Source organism: Ictidomys tridecemlineatus, chromosome 4, assembly GCF_052094955.1.
Source record: "Ictidomys tridecemlineatus isolate mIctTri1 chromosome 4, mIctTri1.hap1, whole genome shotgun sequence".
Classification (NCBI taxonomy): Eukaryota; Metazoa; Chordata; class Mammalia; order Rodentia; family Sciuridae; genus Ictidomys; species Ictidomys tridecemlineatus.
In genome coordinates, this window is record NC_135480.1 from 8,176,565 (window position 1) to 8,192,044 (window position 15,480).

Consider the following 15,480-nt stretch of genomic DNA (forward strand, 5'->3'; position numbering starts at 1 on the left):
GCCCCAGGAAACCCACGCGGTCCCTCTCTGGAAGGACAGAGGTTGCTCATGGGACCGGCCCTTGTTCAGCCGGTGGGTGCTGAGGCTGAGGTCAGGCTCCAGTCTGGAAACCAGGAGAGAGATCACCCATTCCATTGGGGCAGCTGACCTTGGCTTCCTGCTCTCCATTCCTGACCACTGTCCGTGACCTTGGCCTGGGAGCTGCCACGTCCTGTCAGCCACAGCCATGGAGCTGTACCCGTGGTGCCCCCTGCCTGCAGTCCCCAGCTCATGTCCACTCCAGAGCCCTGTTGTCTCCGTCTGTTTTTGGTTGCTGACGACACAGATCCGCAGCTGGGTCAGCCTCAGAGAAACGAGGTCTGTTGTGGCTTAGGGTCATGGTCCAGGGGTAAAGGGGCCACATCTGGGGATGGCCTTCTGGTCAGTGCCAAGGCAGCAGAGGGCATCACATGGCGAGAGATGGGGAGATGGAGTGTCAGAGGCACCTAACCAACTGGCTTGAGCAGAACCACTTTCCGGGGAGGAGGAGTGTGGGGAGGGAACCCAGGAGCTTTGCCCCGAGCTGCATCCCAGGCTTCTTCTTCTTTTTTTTTTTTTTTTTTAATTCTAAGACAGACTCTCACTAAGCTGCTGAGGCTGGCCTCCACCTCCCAGTCGGAGAGTACAGGTGTGTGCCGTGGCGCCCGCTCCTGTTTTGTTTCTGATTTTTCTGGACCAGGGATCAAACCCAGAGCTCACTCACGCTGGCCATGCGCTCGGCCACTGAGCTACATCCCCAGCCCCAGCCGACCCACCCTTGAGATAACCCACTAACCCACATGAAGGGATTAATCCACTCGTGAGGGCAGAGCTCTGCTCACCTCTTAAGGGTCGCACTTCCTAACAGCTCATGACGGGGATGAGATTTCCACATGAGTCTGGAGGGAACAAGCCACATTCGGACCACGGCACCTGTCCTACCCTGGCTGTGAGAGAGCTCAGTTCTATAGCAGGGTGGGGTCTCCCTCCCCATCCTCCCTCTGCCAGGCCCCGCCCACCCAAGACAGCCACACTGGGCTCCTGAACCACGCTGAAGCGTCCCCCAGAGTCCAGCCCTAATGGGTAAAGGCCTCAGTTCCTGGGAGTGGAGGCCTACCTACAAGCAAAGATGCACCCTGGCTACCTACTTCTCTGAGCCCCTGAGCACCTTCCCCCAGCCTTGCTGACCTGTCCACTTCATAGACAGCACGCGGGCACTTTTTCCAAGCTTCAAAGAACCCTCCGGCAACGCAGTGGAACCATCTCCCTGGGGTATTTTCAGGTGTCAAATCTGAGTCTTTCCACCTGACAAATTCTCCACATGCAGCTCCTGTGTCAGCCTCCCTGGCTCCGGAGCCTTTGGCTGCGTGCCTGGGAATAGCCTCCGGGTCCCCTCCAGCCCCTGCTGGCCCACCCTGCAGCTCCCTTGACACTGGGCTCCCCTCATCCCTTAGCACAAAGCACATCCCGGTCAGGTCCTGCTGAGAGGGGGTCCTGGCTTTGAGTCTGGCAGCCAAGAGGGGAGAAAGGGACAGATTCTAAGAGGGGAAGCCTTGTCTTAAAAGGCACCTTGCTTATTTGAAGCTTTGCAGTCTTTAAGCAAGGTGGGGGAGGGGCTCTCTCAACAGAGGGGAGAGGATCACCCCTGCAAACCAGTGGCTAGAGTCTGGGGGTTCAAGGTCCCCAAGAGCATCTTTCCAGATACCTCTAGCTCAGGTGTCAAGGGTCCCACCCTCCCCCATCTAGCCCCTCCCCATCTAGACCCTGATTCTGGGGTGGGGGGAGATGCTACTAATTGACTATGGTTTAATCCTCCCCCTAGTTTCCTGTGTCAGGGTGAGACACCATCCATTCTTCCACTGGGGCACCTGAATGGTCCCCAGAGTGGTGACGAGAGAGGTGGTGGGACTGTTTAGAGGTGGGGTCTAGTGGGAAGTCCTTAAGTCACTGGGACATGCCTTCAGAAGGGATTCGTTTTTATTTTTATTTATTTTATTTATCTGTTTTGGAAGGCTGGGAATCGAACCCAGGGCCTCATTCACACCAGGCAGCAACTCTTCCACCCAGGCTGCTCCTTGGTGATTTTCAAGAAGGGTTCTAATAGCCTGAGCCCACCCAGCTCGCTGGCTTCCGTGCGGGATGTGATCAGTTGCTCCCATGCATGATCCTGCCACTGCCTTCCACCAGGAGGTGACACAGCCAAGGGGGCGCCTACCAGAGCCCACGCCATGATCTTTGGACTCTCAGCCTCCAGAACTCTTTGTTGTTGTTGTTGTTTAATGTGTGATGGGGATTGAACCCAGGGCCACGTGCATGCTAGCAAGTACTTTACCACTGAGCTCTCTCCCCAGCCCACCGGAACGCTTTTCCTAATAGAGAAAGTTAACATGCTTCAGGTATTTCATTATGGTAACAGAAAACCCACTAATCCAGTACACTTCCCAAGGCTGGGAATTCAATCTTTGCTGAAATGCTGTGTCTTGTACAGGCAAGTCCTACACGGAGTCTTCAATCATCTGCCCCCTGGCTATAGAAAAGAAGGACTTCCTTAAAAGCTGCCCAGGAATCCTGATGGTGCTTTAAGTTGCTGATCTGTGACCTTGAACTTGTCATTTTCTCCCTTCAAAGCCACAGTGGTGTTCAACAACGACCTTCCCATTCTGCTGCCTTTATAACTGGTTTCCCCAACAGCACTCAAACACAGGGATGTCGCGTGAGCCACGGAACCCCTGTCCACCTCAACCCTGTCTCCAGAGGGGCAGGTCCAAGCAGCTGCTCTGCCATCTCATGCCAGGAACTGCCAGCAATAGGTTCCTCATCACCAGCCGCCAGCCAGCAACTCAGAATCCCAGCCTTGGGTCAGCTTCCTGGGACTGCTCTGTTTCCCCATCTCAGGTGGTCAGGAAGCAATAAGGACTTACTAGAGGAGGTGTGGTCCTGACAAGGGAAGGGCCACGGAGCAGGGCAGGGAAAGGAGAGGGTTCAGGAAATACTATGATTGATACATGGCTTGCCCCTTCCAGAACTCATGCTGAAATTTAATCCCCATTATGAGCTATTAAGAGGTGGGACCCTTAAGAGGTGAGAATTAATCCCTTCGTGTGATTAATGGACTCATGGGTTAATGGGTTATCTCAAGAGTGAATCTGCTATAAAAGCCAGTTTGGCTTTTAGCTCTCAAACACTCCCTGGGTCTTGCTATATGATGCTCTGTCCACCTCAGGACTTTGCCAGCAAAAAGGCCATCATCAAATGAGGCCCCTTGACCTTGGACCAGAACCATGAGCCAAACAAAAAACCCTCTTTTCTCTATGGCTTGCCAAGTCTGGGGAACTGTATTATTAGCAACAGAAAATGGACAGAGACAGTAAGGACGTGGTCTCAGGGTAAGTGCAGCCCTGGCTAGACCCACAGAAGCTCTGGGGCATCAACATACCCTAGATTCACCCGTCCTGAGGTGAGGAGGAAACCTTTTGTAGCATGAGCTATGGGTTGTCCCCCCAAATTAGCAAGACATTGCAGCTCTGTCACCCTCTGGCAATTCTCCAGAGGGGGGGGACAGGATGCCAGCAAGGGGGATGTGGTGAGGACGGTGACAACAGCTGCCAGACAAGGCACGTATGTATGTCCCGAACCACAGCCGTCTCCTCCGCTACCTCGGGCTGATCCACTAATCAATCACCATTCCACTGTCTCTGGTGCGTGTCAGTCACCATCCAGCGCGTCCCCCAAGCTACAGAGACAAAAATCAAGCTCTCGGGGCAGCTCGGTAGATGCCTCTCCATTATCTTGACATCAAAAGGGTAGGGGCACCGCAGACACCTCCACCTCCCCCGAAGAGAATCCTGCAAACCCCAGTGCCACCTCTGGCGTCCCTGATAGGGTAGAGGTGGGTGGCCGTCTAGGAGCCCCGCGCCTGGTCCTGATGACCTGGTTTACAAGCCTCCTCGTGGGGATGTGGGGCTGGGGGCACCCGCTTCCTTAAAGACTCGGTCAAACAGCAGGCGGTGGAGTCCGAGGCGCACAGGACGCGTCTGATCTCGGCCCCCACGCCCTCCTGGGCCCTGCGCGGTGGCCCTCGGCCGGCTCCGCCCCGCGCAGCACAGCCCCGGCCCCGCCCCAGCCAGGAGGGAGGAACAGAGCGCGGACAGCGCCATCTAGCGGGCGCCGGGCAAGCCGCCGGAAGGGTCTAGAGGGCCTGACAGCTGGTCCTGCAGGATGCATGACAAGCGAGGACTGGGCACGGTACAATCAAGGTACAGGGCAGCAAAGGACATGAAAGGAGAACTGGGAAGGCGGAGAGGCCGGGGTGCTCCAGGGAGCCGCCTGGAGTCTCTCCCAAGCCTGCCTCTGCCCGCCGTGAGAGGCCGGACGGGTCACCGGGGATGCATGATGCATGATGTCCCATCTCTCCACCATCTCTCCCCCCTCCTGACTCTCAGGGGGAAGTTCCTGTACCTTCTAAGAAACAGTCACTGAAAATCCATTTGAGTCTGGTGTCTACGTTACTCCAAGAAAAGGGGTAAGGAAAATTTCAGAGCGGGAAGGAGGTGTGCCCGCCTCCCTAGGGGCCGGGGGCCAGCGACCCACCCTCTGACCTGCAGGCTGTGAGGGGGGTTAGTGGGCGCCAGCTCTTACAGCATATTCCCAGAACACGTCTGCAGGAAGCTGCACCCAGCTGGTTCTCACTTCCCAGTTCACACACTTCCCCAAAATGTGGTGGGACCAGGAGTGAACGGCTCTTTCGGTTTTGACCTCTTTTGTGCCTTTTTAAGTTAAAATGCAATCAAGAAGAACTGGGCATGAAGTGCCTCCAAATGGAAGAGAACAGCATTGCTCCTGAAGAGCCATTCCAACACAGCAGGATGCAGCTCAGGGGCCACCGCGCAGGGCAATATACTTTTGAACCTTTTTTTCTTTGTTCAGTACTGAGATGGAATCCAGGGGAGCTCTGCACTGAGCTACAATCTCAGCCCTTTTAATGTTTTATTTTGAGACCAGGTTTCACTAAGTTGCCCAGCTGGCCTCAAACTTACCATCCTCTTGCCTCAGCTTCCTGAGTAGCTGGGATGACTGCCGCATGGCCACGCCCAGCTTTTCTGAACATTTTTGATCTGTGGTTGGTAGAATGCCTGGGTGCAGAACCCGTGGACACAGAGGGCGGACTGTACGCAGTTTAAAAATCCAAACACTGCCACTATGACCTTTTTAATAGATGTTCCCTCTTTTTCAATTTTTTTTTTCATTTTTAAATGAAATGGTTTACACTGTTCGTTGCTGATTTGGAGTTTCAGGCACCTCTTTATTGGTTACCAGGGAAAAGGAGGTTTTATTTTCTTACCATCTACTTCTGTCACCTGTCACTGCCAGCTCTTTTGTTGTGTGTAGGTCCCCTCAGTTTTTTTTTCTTGGTTGTTGCAGATTATGTGTCAAGGAGACAGCTGGTCTGCTCCCTAGTTTCCTGCAGTCTGGATTTTGCTGGCTGCATCCCCTTGACGTTGTTGGACATGCTCCTCTGTCCCCTGTATTTCCTGTAATTGGTGGTTGGATGAAGAGCAGGGATCAGCAGGCATCTTCTGTAAAGAGCTGACATTAAGCTGGACGCTGTGGTGCAACCTGTTGTCCCAGGTGCATCTGACTTGAACATAAACAGACTTTTTCTCACAATAGTGAGACAACTATTTACATTATACTAGGTATTATTAGGAACCTAGAGCTGATTTGGTGGGGGGGGGGGTACCAGGGATGGAATGCAGGGGCACTCAATCCTAGAGCCACATCCCCAGCCCTAATTTGTATTTTATTTAGAGACAGGGTCTCATTGAGTTGCTTAGGGCCTCGCTTTTGCTGAGGCTGGCTTTGAACTCGCAATCCTCCCACCTCAGCCTCCTGAGCCACTGGGATTACAGGCATGTGCCACTACACCAAGCCTAGAACTCTTTTTAAATATACAAGAGAATGTGCTAATTTTTGTACAAATACCGTGACATTTTATATAACGGACTTAAAAAGCTGTGGATTTGGGTCTCTGTACCCCTCCTCCTGCAGATACCCTCCATCACTCCCCCACCGATAGACAGGGATGACTGTATATGTTTAAATAGGATATTTAAGTATAAATATTTAAATCGAGTAATAACTTTAAAATGTTTAATTTAATATACAGGAGAACATTCTTATAATCCTGGATTTTTTTTTTTTTTTTTTTTTTTTTTTTTTTTTTTTAAGAGAGAATGAGAGAGGGGAGAGAGAGAGAGACAGAGAATTTTTTTTAATATTTATTTTTTAGTTCCCGGCGGACACAACATCTTTGTTGGTATGTGGTGCTGAGGATCGAACCCGGGCCGCACGCTTGCCAGACGAGCGCGCTACCGCCTGAGCCACATTCCCAGCCCGATCTTCACCCTATAATCCTGGATTATAGAAGGCCTTTCTGAACATGACCCGAACGTCAGATAGAACAGAACAGTTGATCTATTTGGCCACATGAGAATCTAAAACTTCTCTGTAGGAAAGTTGCTATATATAGAAAGAGAGGTTGAAAGAAAAACTGATTTGTAACAGATGACACAAAAAGTTAACAGTAGACTTTTTACTGCAAGCAAGAGAACAGAAGCTGACCTTAGTGGATTTAAACCACCCACCCCACCCCTGTCCTACTGTCCTATATGTAGGATACCTATAAAAACTTAAATTGAGAAATTTTACAGGTGCCCTATAGGCTTTTAAAGGAGTCCTATATGTAGGATGATGGAACATAATGGGTTAAGCAGAAAAGAGATTGATATGGAGCACCAGCCAGCTTTCAGGAAGGGCTGCAGAACCCCTGTAGATCTCCCAGACAGCGACAGCAACTGTGCCTCCTCTGGTCCAGAAAAGACCCCACCCGCGCCTCCATGCTGGGTGCTGGGCACCGCCACAGATTGCCTCCCGTGGCTTCCGTGCTTTCCAGAAGGGCTGCCAGTCCCCGCTGGCTCTGCTCATTGGTACCTCATTTGAGGGCCTGCACCCTTGCTGCAAAGGAGGCTGGGAAAGCCGCCTCCTAACATTTTCCACTCTGCCTCAAACAGGAAGGGGATTCAGGTGCTGGGTAGACAACAATAAGGGCAGCTGTACTTCACAATCCCCAACACATTAGAAGACCTTATAAGTCATTAAACAAAAGATGAAAAACATGACCGATAACCAAGAACACAAAAGCAACCAAGGGAGCAGGTGGAATTAGCCAATAAATATATAAACTTTCCCACTAATAGAACAGCTGCTGGTGGTCACCCACCCCAGCTCAACTCCTGCCTTCTTCCTTGCTAGCAGAATGCTGACAATTTCTGGATATCATTCCTACCTGCAAAGCACTCAGGGGAAACCGTGCAATTCAATAAATGAGCTGTGAACAGGACAAGCAGGCAATTCCTGGGAAGGAGTTCTGTGTTAGCATAGGCTAGCTGCTATAACAAACATGCCCAAATCTCTATAGCCTAATACAAGTTTATCTCTTTTTCTTGGGAGTCCAACATATTATTTCTTTTACAGACAGTGCCTCCCTTCCATCACAGAGCTCTGCCATCCTCACACGGTACCCCAGATTACCAGACACAGGAGAGTCAGGTAAAAGGCATTGATTTTCTACTCTCACCTGATTGGACAAATCAGGTCACATGGTCAGGAGGCCCACCAGCTGCAGGGGAAGCTGGGAAATGTAGTCCAGCTATGTGCCAGAAAGAAAATGAGCCAAATTTGGTAACCACTGGGCACTGCCTTGCCAGAAAGCCCCTTTGGTCTATTTGCCCCACACAGAGGACACACTCCTCGATTGGGTTCTGTTCTGTTAGCAAAATTACTTTTCGTTGCTCCTTTGACCACCAAGCAACGTGGCCACATCTGATGGGTACTGGGGGTCAGACCCTCTCTGGAGTCTGGATGGCATTTCTGCTGTTTTTCTGCTTCCTGTTAAACCTGGGAGTACAAATTGCCCTCCTGAGTCCCTCCTGAGGGTCCCAGTCTGGCCAGGTGGGCTGCCATCAGCCTTTGTCTTCTGTCCCCTGCAGGCGAAAGCAATCTGACACCAACGTCCTCCTCTGGGAAGACAAAGAAGAGCAGCAGCCCAGGGGGACCAGGGCCACCTCTGCTTTCAGGGTGAAGGGAAGAGGCCTGTATGACACAGGGCCTGTCCCCTGCAGGGGACACCTGGGACACACAAAGAGAAGGCTTGCAAAAACTCAAACACAGAGACCAAATTTCCAGAATTCAAAATTCCATCGAGCCCGTGAGAAAAAGGAAAGACTCTGAGAAGGAAAGTGCAATCTGGAAGGTCACAGGGGAGAGCGGGCTCAGAGCGAAGAGCAAAAACACCAGGAAGGAGGGAAGGTCCCCTGAAAAGATAAAGGGCTGGGGACCCATCCTAGGGCCTTGCACTCTGGGCAGTCGCTTTCCTAAAGGAGAAGCAGAGAGATGTGGATCCGGGCCTGAGAGGGCTCGGCCGGGGGAGTTGAGACTGGGACACTGCCAGCCTCCGGCAGCCCGCCCTGCCCGGTGGCCCTCCAGGAGGAAGACCAAGCCCTGGGAGCTTCCAGAAAGCTCCCTGCCACAACACGGGCAGCTTCTCATTTGCATCCCTGGAAGTGAGAAGGGAGGAAACCAATTTGCAGACTGGAGAGAAGGCAGCGGAGCGAGAAGAGGAACTGAGGGAAACAGACCAGAAAACGCTCTTGCAAGTTGAAGATCAAATTGGAACAGAAGTCTCCGAAGAACAGAAGACAGAGAAGAGGAGAAGTTACAGCAGCAACAAAGCTCATTTACAGCTCCATTGTAATGGAGAATACCGCACGAGGGATGCGGTGTAATTAGGAGGGATTCTTCAGACTCTACGATCAGATCCGGAGACTGAAACTAACAGCTCTGACTACATCTCCCAGCCTCAGGGGTTGTCGGGCAGTAGCACCCCAGCAACAAAGGGGAAGTCAGAGTGTCTGGACTTCTCTTCTTGGGGAAGTGAAGCAGAAAGTAAGACCTCGGGGGTGGAATACTTTTTAATATGTAACTTGGATATGGCAAGAGAGAATCAAAGGCTTCAATAAGGTGCAGAGGCCAACGTTCAGCATCCTTCACTGGTCAAACCATGACTGGGACGTGCAGTCCTGGAGCCCCTGGCCAGGGCAGCTACACTGATCCCCGTGTCCAGCAGGGATGGTGTGGCCCTGGGCCAGTAGCTGGGGTAGGTGGCAGCTGAGTCCTCCACTTCCTGGTTGTGCTAGAAATAGTGGCTCCCTTTTGGGTCAGCTCCGTGGGGTGGCTTGGACAGTCACTCCCAAAAGCTCAGCCCAAACCTGCTCCCCCAGCTTCTCTGACAATTTTGTAGGCACTGAACTTCTTGTATAAATCTCTCTCTGATTAAACCTGGGTTCTGTTACTTGCAAATGAACCGTAATCAATACAAAGTAAACGTAAATAAGATGGAAAGGAGAAAAACAAATACATCATTTGTCACAATAAATGGGAATGAGCTGCGGGGCGGGGTGGCACATGCCTATAATCCCAGAGGCTCAGGAGGCTGAAGCAGGAGGATGGCCAGTTCAAAGCCAGCCTCAGGGGCTGGGGATATAGCTCAGGGGGTAGAGTGCTGGCCTTGCATGCACAACGCTGGGTTCAATCCCCAGCACCACAAAGACAGCACAAGTGGGGCACTAAGCAACTCAGCAAGACCATGACTCTAAATAAAATGCAAAATAGGGCTGGGGATGTGCCACTAAGTTCAATCCCCAGTACTCCCCCCAAAAAAGATGTGAACTCCCCTATTATTTTTGAAATTTCAATTGAGTGAGAGAGAAAGGGGAAAAAGAAAGAGAGGAAGGGCAGAGGGGAGAGAGAGAGAATCCCATCATATATAATGACTCTGGAAAGCCATTTGGCCCTCTCTAGCCATGAGAGCTAAATAATATCCACCCTACGATCCAGTCATTCCACTCCTAGGTAAATACCCAAGCAAGGGCTGGGGATGTGGCTCAAGCAGTAGCGCGCTCGCCTGGCATGTGAGCGGCCCGGATTCGATCCTCAGCACCACATACCAACAAGGATGTTGTGTCTGCCGAGAACTGAAAAATAAATATTAAAAAATTCTCTCTCTCTCTCTCTCTCTCTCTTTTAAAAAAAAAAAATACCCAAGCAAAAAGAATGTGTATCTCCACCAAAAAAACACACTTGAGAACATTCATGGCAGCACTATTCAATATAGCCCCAAACTAGAAACAACCCCATGTCCATCAACAGTAGAGCAGATAAATGATGGTCTTTTCATGTAATGGATGACTACAGAACCAAGAAATTGTCCCACACTACCACAGAGTCAAGAAATAAAATCAAAATGACTGTTACACACGAGATAGGGATGACGCTCACAGACCTACAGGAGAAAAACTCCAGACCTGAAAGGGCACATGTGGTGGGATTTAATGTATATGATGCCTAAGAACCAACAATGACAATAGGAGTAAGAATAGGGGCTGGGGTGTGGCTCAGGGGTGCAGTGCCCACCTAGCACACGTGAGGCACTGGGTTCCATCCTCAGCACCACATAAATAAATAAATAAAATGAAGTTATTTAAAAATGTATATCAGTTCTAAAAAAAAAAAAAAAAAAAGTCAGAATACAAGTTCCCAAGGGACTCCGTGGGGACACAAGGTGCCCTGTTTTGGCCCGGGTGTGGGTTGCGTTGGCCCAAGTGTTCATCAGCTGCACCAAGCTGCCCGCTGTGGATTAGCGTGATTTGCATACTATCCTGGATCTTTGCTACCCCAGTAAAATTTTTCATCCTTACTATTTATTAAAAATAGATGTTTCTAGGGCTGGGGTTGTGGCTCAGTGTGGAGCGTTAGCCTAGCATGTGGGAGGCACTGGGTTCGATTCTCAGCGACACATATAAATTAATAAATAAATAAAAGGTCCATCAACAGCTAAAAAATATTTTTTTAAGAAAAGATGTATCTAAAATAAGATGGAAACAAATGCTAAAAACAGATGAACTTGGGGCTGGGGATGTGGCTCAAGCGGTAGCGCGCTCGTCTGGCATGCGTGCAGCCCGGCTTCAATCCTCAGCACCACATACCAACAAAGATGTTGTGTCCGCCGAAAACTGAAAAATAAATATTGAAATTCTCTCTCTCTCTCTCTCTCTCTCTCTCTCTCTCAAAAAAAATAATAATCTGATGATTAACGTCAGATTATTTATAAAAAAAACAGATGAACTTGCTCTAGGAAAAAAAAAACTGAAGAAATACATTTTTTTTGAGAATTTTTAATATTTATTTTTTAGTTCTCGGCAGACACAACATCCTTGTTGGTATGTGGTGCTGAGGATCAAACCCGGGCCGCACACATGCCAGGCGAGCGCGCTACCGCTTGAGCCACATCCCCAGCCCTGAAGAAATACATTTTGAGGCCACTGATAGACCCCTTTTGTTTCCAGCTGTTTTGGACAGTACCTGCTGTCTCTTGGGTAACCAGCACTTCCCTAAAAGATGGAGTGTCAAAGCCCCCAGGCCTCTACCCCCAGGCTTCTCCTTGCCTTCCCCAGGGAAAATTTCCTTCCCACACTCTTGGATAGAAGACGATATAAGTTTCTTTATTGAGCACTGAGTAGGCACCTACTGCCTGCACCGCACTGCCTTAGTGTGTCCTCTCCTCTCCCCACCCCTCTACATGGAAACGCCAGCCCTAACCCTGGCTAATACACTCTACTAGGGCTGCTTGGACCCCTGACCAGTGTCAGCTTTCTGCAGAGTGCCAGGATCATTAAGAAAGGTCCTGCCCTGTGAGTCAGCCACTGCAGAGAGGCACTGGCCCAGAACAGACTGTGCCAGTCCACAGGGGATGTGCATCAGCCAGTTCTCCATCCCTTGCTGCATCCACTCCCTTGCTACTGCCTCCTTGCAGGTGAAGGATCACTTCCTGCTCTTGAATCTGAAGTTGCCCATGGGATTTGCTTTGGCCAATGGTACCCAGCCAATGGCTACTTACTGAGTCCCAAGAAGCCTCACACCTCCCCCTCACTCACTGGTATCTCTATTATTGCTGTAAGAGAAATGGGTCCCAATTCACCCACTTGTCCAAGGAGGGTTAGAGACACATGGAGCTGAGCTGCCCCAGCCACAAACCCGCAGTGAGAGACAAAGCAGCCCAAGCCCACTGCAGCCTGCAGCCCTGCCTGGATCAACTGAGCCCCAACCAAGCCACAAAAATCACAGAATATATCATTATTCTTCTAAGTCACTGAGTTGTGAGATAATTTGTTACACGGCACCATTGGGCAATAGCTGACTGATACATCCTACCACTCAAGAATGTGTCAGGACTACATGAGGAGCACAATAGCCATTCAGAGGAGGGAGAGATCCATGTGGACAAATACAAGTCCCCATTGCTCCACAGTAGCAGGAGAATGGAAGGTCCCACCCACTTTTGTATTGGCCTCCGATATCCCACACTGGTTGCCAAGTTGCATCATTTAGGATACTCTCAAAAAATGGAAAAATGCAATCAAAAAGCCCAGAGGTGCGTCGTAATCGATGTCGCCAAAGCCCCGCTATTTCTGTCTCCCTGCTCTGTCTTGCAAGACATCGACTTCCTCCGCCTCTCATGGTCACAGGGTGGCCTGCAGCAGCTGGACTGTCAGGCTCCCAATCGTGGTTAGCAGGAGGGGACAGTGGTGCTCTGGAGAGCCAGCACCCTGGCGGGAGAAGAGCCCTGACGCGCAGCATCTGCCGATCCCTGTGGTGTAGATTCCCTGATATCCCACACCAGCTGCCAGTCAGCCTGGTGGCTGGTTCCAGGCTCCCACATGCTCAGCTGGAGAAAGATGCACACAGGGGACCCTGCAGCCAGCTCCAGCAAACCTCCAAGAGCACCCTCTCCGTGCTGGAAAAATCCCCAGGGAATGAAGGGGGAAGACCTGGATGTTGAGACCAATCAGGGCCCAGCCCTGAGCTGGTCAATGCCACAGACCCTTTGGCCGCTGCCCGGCAGGGGTGGGGGGAAGAGCAGTCGGAAGGCGCCATGGAGGGGTGTGGGGCCCCTACAGCCCCCTGGAGCTCCCTTCCCAATGGCCCTGCCCGGCCAGTGTCCTGCGGCTTCCAGCAACAATCCCAGGGCCCGTGTGACCCTAAGAGCAGGTCCCACCTGGAGGGTGAGTGGCCATGGCTCTTGGCTGCTCTGGGAGAAATGAGCCCTGAGCCTGGCAGCCAGGAGGACCTCAGGGGACATCAGGGGCAGCAAAATCCCACATCTCATTACAAGTCCCAGTGACCAGTCCACAGGCCTTCGGCTCAGCTTGGTGGCAAGAGCTGCGCCTGGTGCCATCGCAGGCAAAGGGGGGCAGGCAGGAACTTCACTCCCCAGTCTGCACAAGCCCTGGGTCCCCCGGTCCATCTCTGGGTCCCTTGGAGCAGGAGGCCAGGAGCCGCCCGTGTTCCTGAGCACCCCTGCCACACTTCTCATTTTCCCGACAAGCTGAGCCTACGGCTCTGGGGAGGCGGACAGCTTCATAAGACAGGCCACCGGCGCCCAAGTGGGAGGTTCCCGCACCTGCGCTGAGGCCCGTGGCTTTGACAGGCCGCCTCCGCCACCCGCACCCGGCCCAGAGCCACGCGGTGGGCACTGAGACACGCTTCCCGCATCATCTGTGCAGAAAGCCTGCTTCTTTTTGCTGCCAGCAGAGCTAATTGCCCAGTTAATTGGCCATGCGCTGTCAGGTGGGAAAGAGCGAGTTAGAAACCTGCCTGGATTGACGTTCTTCTTGAGGAAACGGAAATAGGTGCATGAATGGGGGGGGGGGCGGGGGGGTCTCTCTGGGAGAATGTCAAGGGACATAGAAGACAAGAAGAGCAGGGGAACTTGCTGGGGACAGTCCCCTCCCCCCAGGGACATTTGGAAACGTCTGGAGACGTTTTTGGTTGTTGCATCTGAGGAGGAGCGAGCCACGGACACCCGGCAGATCAGGGGTGCTGTTGAACACCCTCTGTGGCACGGGACAGCCCCTCGCCAGACTCTCCCCCAACCTCAGCAGTGCGGGTCCCAAAGTGGGGTCCTCAAACCAGCAGCAGCAGCAGCATCAGCCCGAAATGCATGAGAAATGTAGATCTTAGCCTCCCCCAAGCTGCTGACTCAGACACTCTGGGGGTGGGGCCCGGAAATGTGTCTTGCTAGAGCCACCAGCTAAGAATGCCCACGTTCCACCTCTGGATGGGCAGACGGTGACTTTCGTGTTTTTCTTCTTCTCTGTTTTCTAAAACCTCTGACTTAACTAGCTGTCACCTCTGTGATCAAAGTAGAACCCAAGGTCTTCATCCGCGGCCAAGGTCGGGTTTCCCCCACCAGGTGGGAAAAGGTCCTGAGGCTCCCAGACCAGAATGTCAGTCCCAGCTCAGGGTCGGAAACCTGCCGTGGGGCCTGCAGTGTGAGCCCGGACCTGAGCCTCGGCTTTCTTTCCTGTGAAATGGGTGTCACGAGGGTCCCTGTCACCTGAGCCTACTGGGAGACGAAATGAAATCCCAGGCGAAAGTCCCCAGGCCTCGGTGGGTTCGGGGGAGGCGGTCAGGAAGGGCCTGCAGCCTGCGGCAGGAAGGGGGCAGCTCCGGGGCTGCTCGCAGGGAGGCTGGGAGCCGGAGGTGGCCCCAGGGCAGCTCTCCGGTCCCGCAGGCTGTGACAGAGGCTGGTGTCTGGTGCAGGAAACAGCACATCAAAAGTGGCAGGAAAGGGCCCTGGACCTCCATCCCCAGGCCTGACCTGAGCCTGGCTCCCTTGGAGCCGGGGTGTGCAGCCACCAGCGCTGAGCACCGGGAGCCAGACAGCTCCCCGGCCACCAAGGCAGGTCAGAAGAGCTTCCTCCTGGGTTTCCAGCTCCTGGGTCCAGGGAGGAAGCCGGCGCCCTGGGGGACAGCTGCGATTGGGCTGAGGTTTCCCTGGAGCTTCTCTCTTCCGGTCAAAACCCAAAGGAGTTGGGGCGGGGGCTGGGGCTCAGGGGTAGAGCCCTTGCCTGGCAGGCGTGAGGGACCGGGTTCGATCCCCAGCACCAGGAACAATAAAATAAAATAAAGGTCCTGTGTCCATGAACAGCTAAAAAACATTTAAAAAAAAAAAAAAACACCCAAAGGCGTGGGGAGACGGCTGGAGTCCTGGAGGAGAGAGGAGAGGAAAGGAAAGGTCCCCGCAGCCAGAGACGGGCAGAGTCCCCAGGGCCTCTGGGGAATGAGGTCCCAAAGTCCCTGACCCACCGAAGCCAAAGAGGAGCCAGCCATGGATCTCTAAAGAGGCGGGACTCTGCCGGTGGAAGCCAGGAAACTGCACGGCAAAGGGCATCTCCATGGAGACCACGGAGACCAGGGAAGGGTCTAGAATGGTCCCAAAGCTGGGAGCTGGGCCTGGGGCCGCGGACTTGGGAGGAGGCCCCCAGGTGACTGGGCTCAGTGCCC

The 15,480-nt window shown here is 52.5% G+C and overlaps 1 long non-coding RNA gene across 1 annotated transcript; it reads left to right on the forward strand.

Moving 5' to 3' along the window:
• The first annotated feature begins 4,192 nt into the window (after positions 1–4,192).
• LOC120889534 (uncharacterized) lies at positions 4,193–9,413 on the forward strand. The gene is made up of 3 exons (XR_005733450.2): positions 4,193–4,540; positions 7,552–7,626; positions 8,067–9,413. It is a non-coding gene; the product is annotated as an uncharacterized LOC120889534 (long non-coding RNA).
• The last annotated feature ends 6,067 nt before the right edge of the window (positions 9,414–15,480 follow it).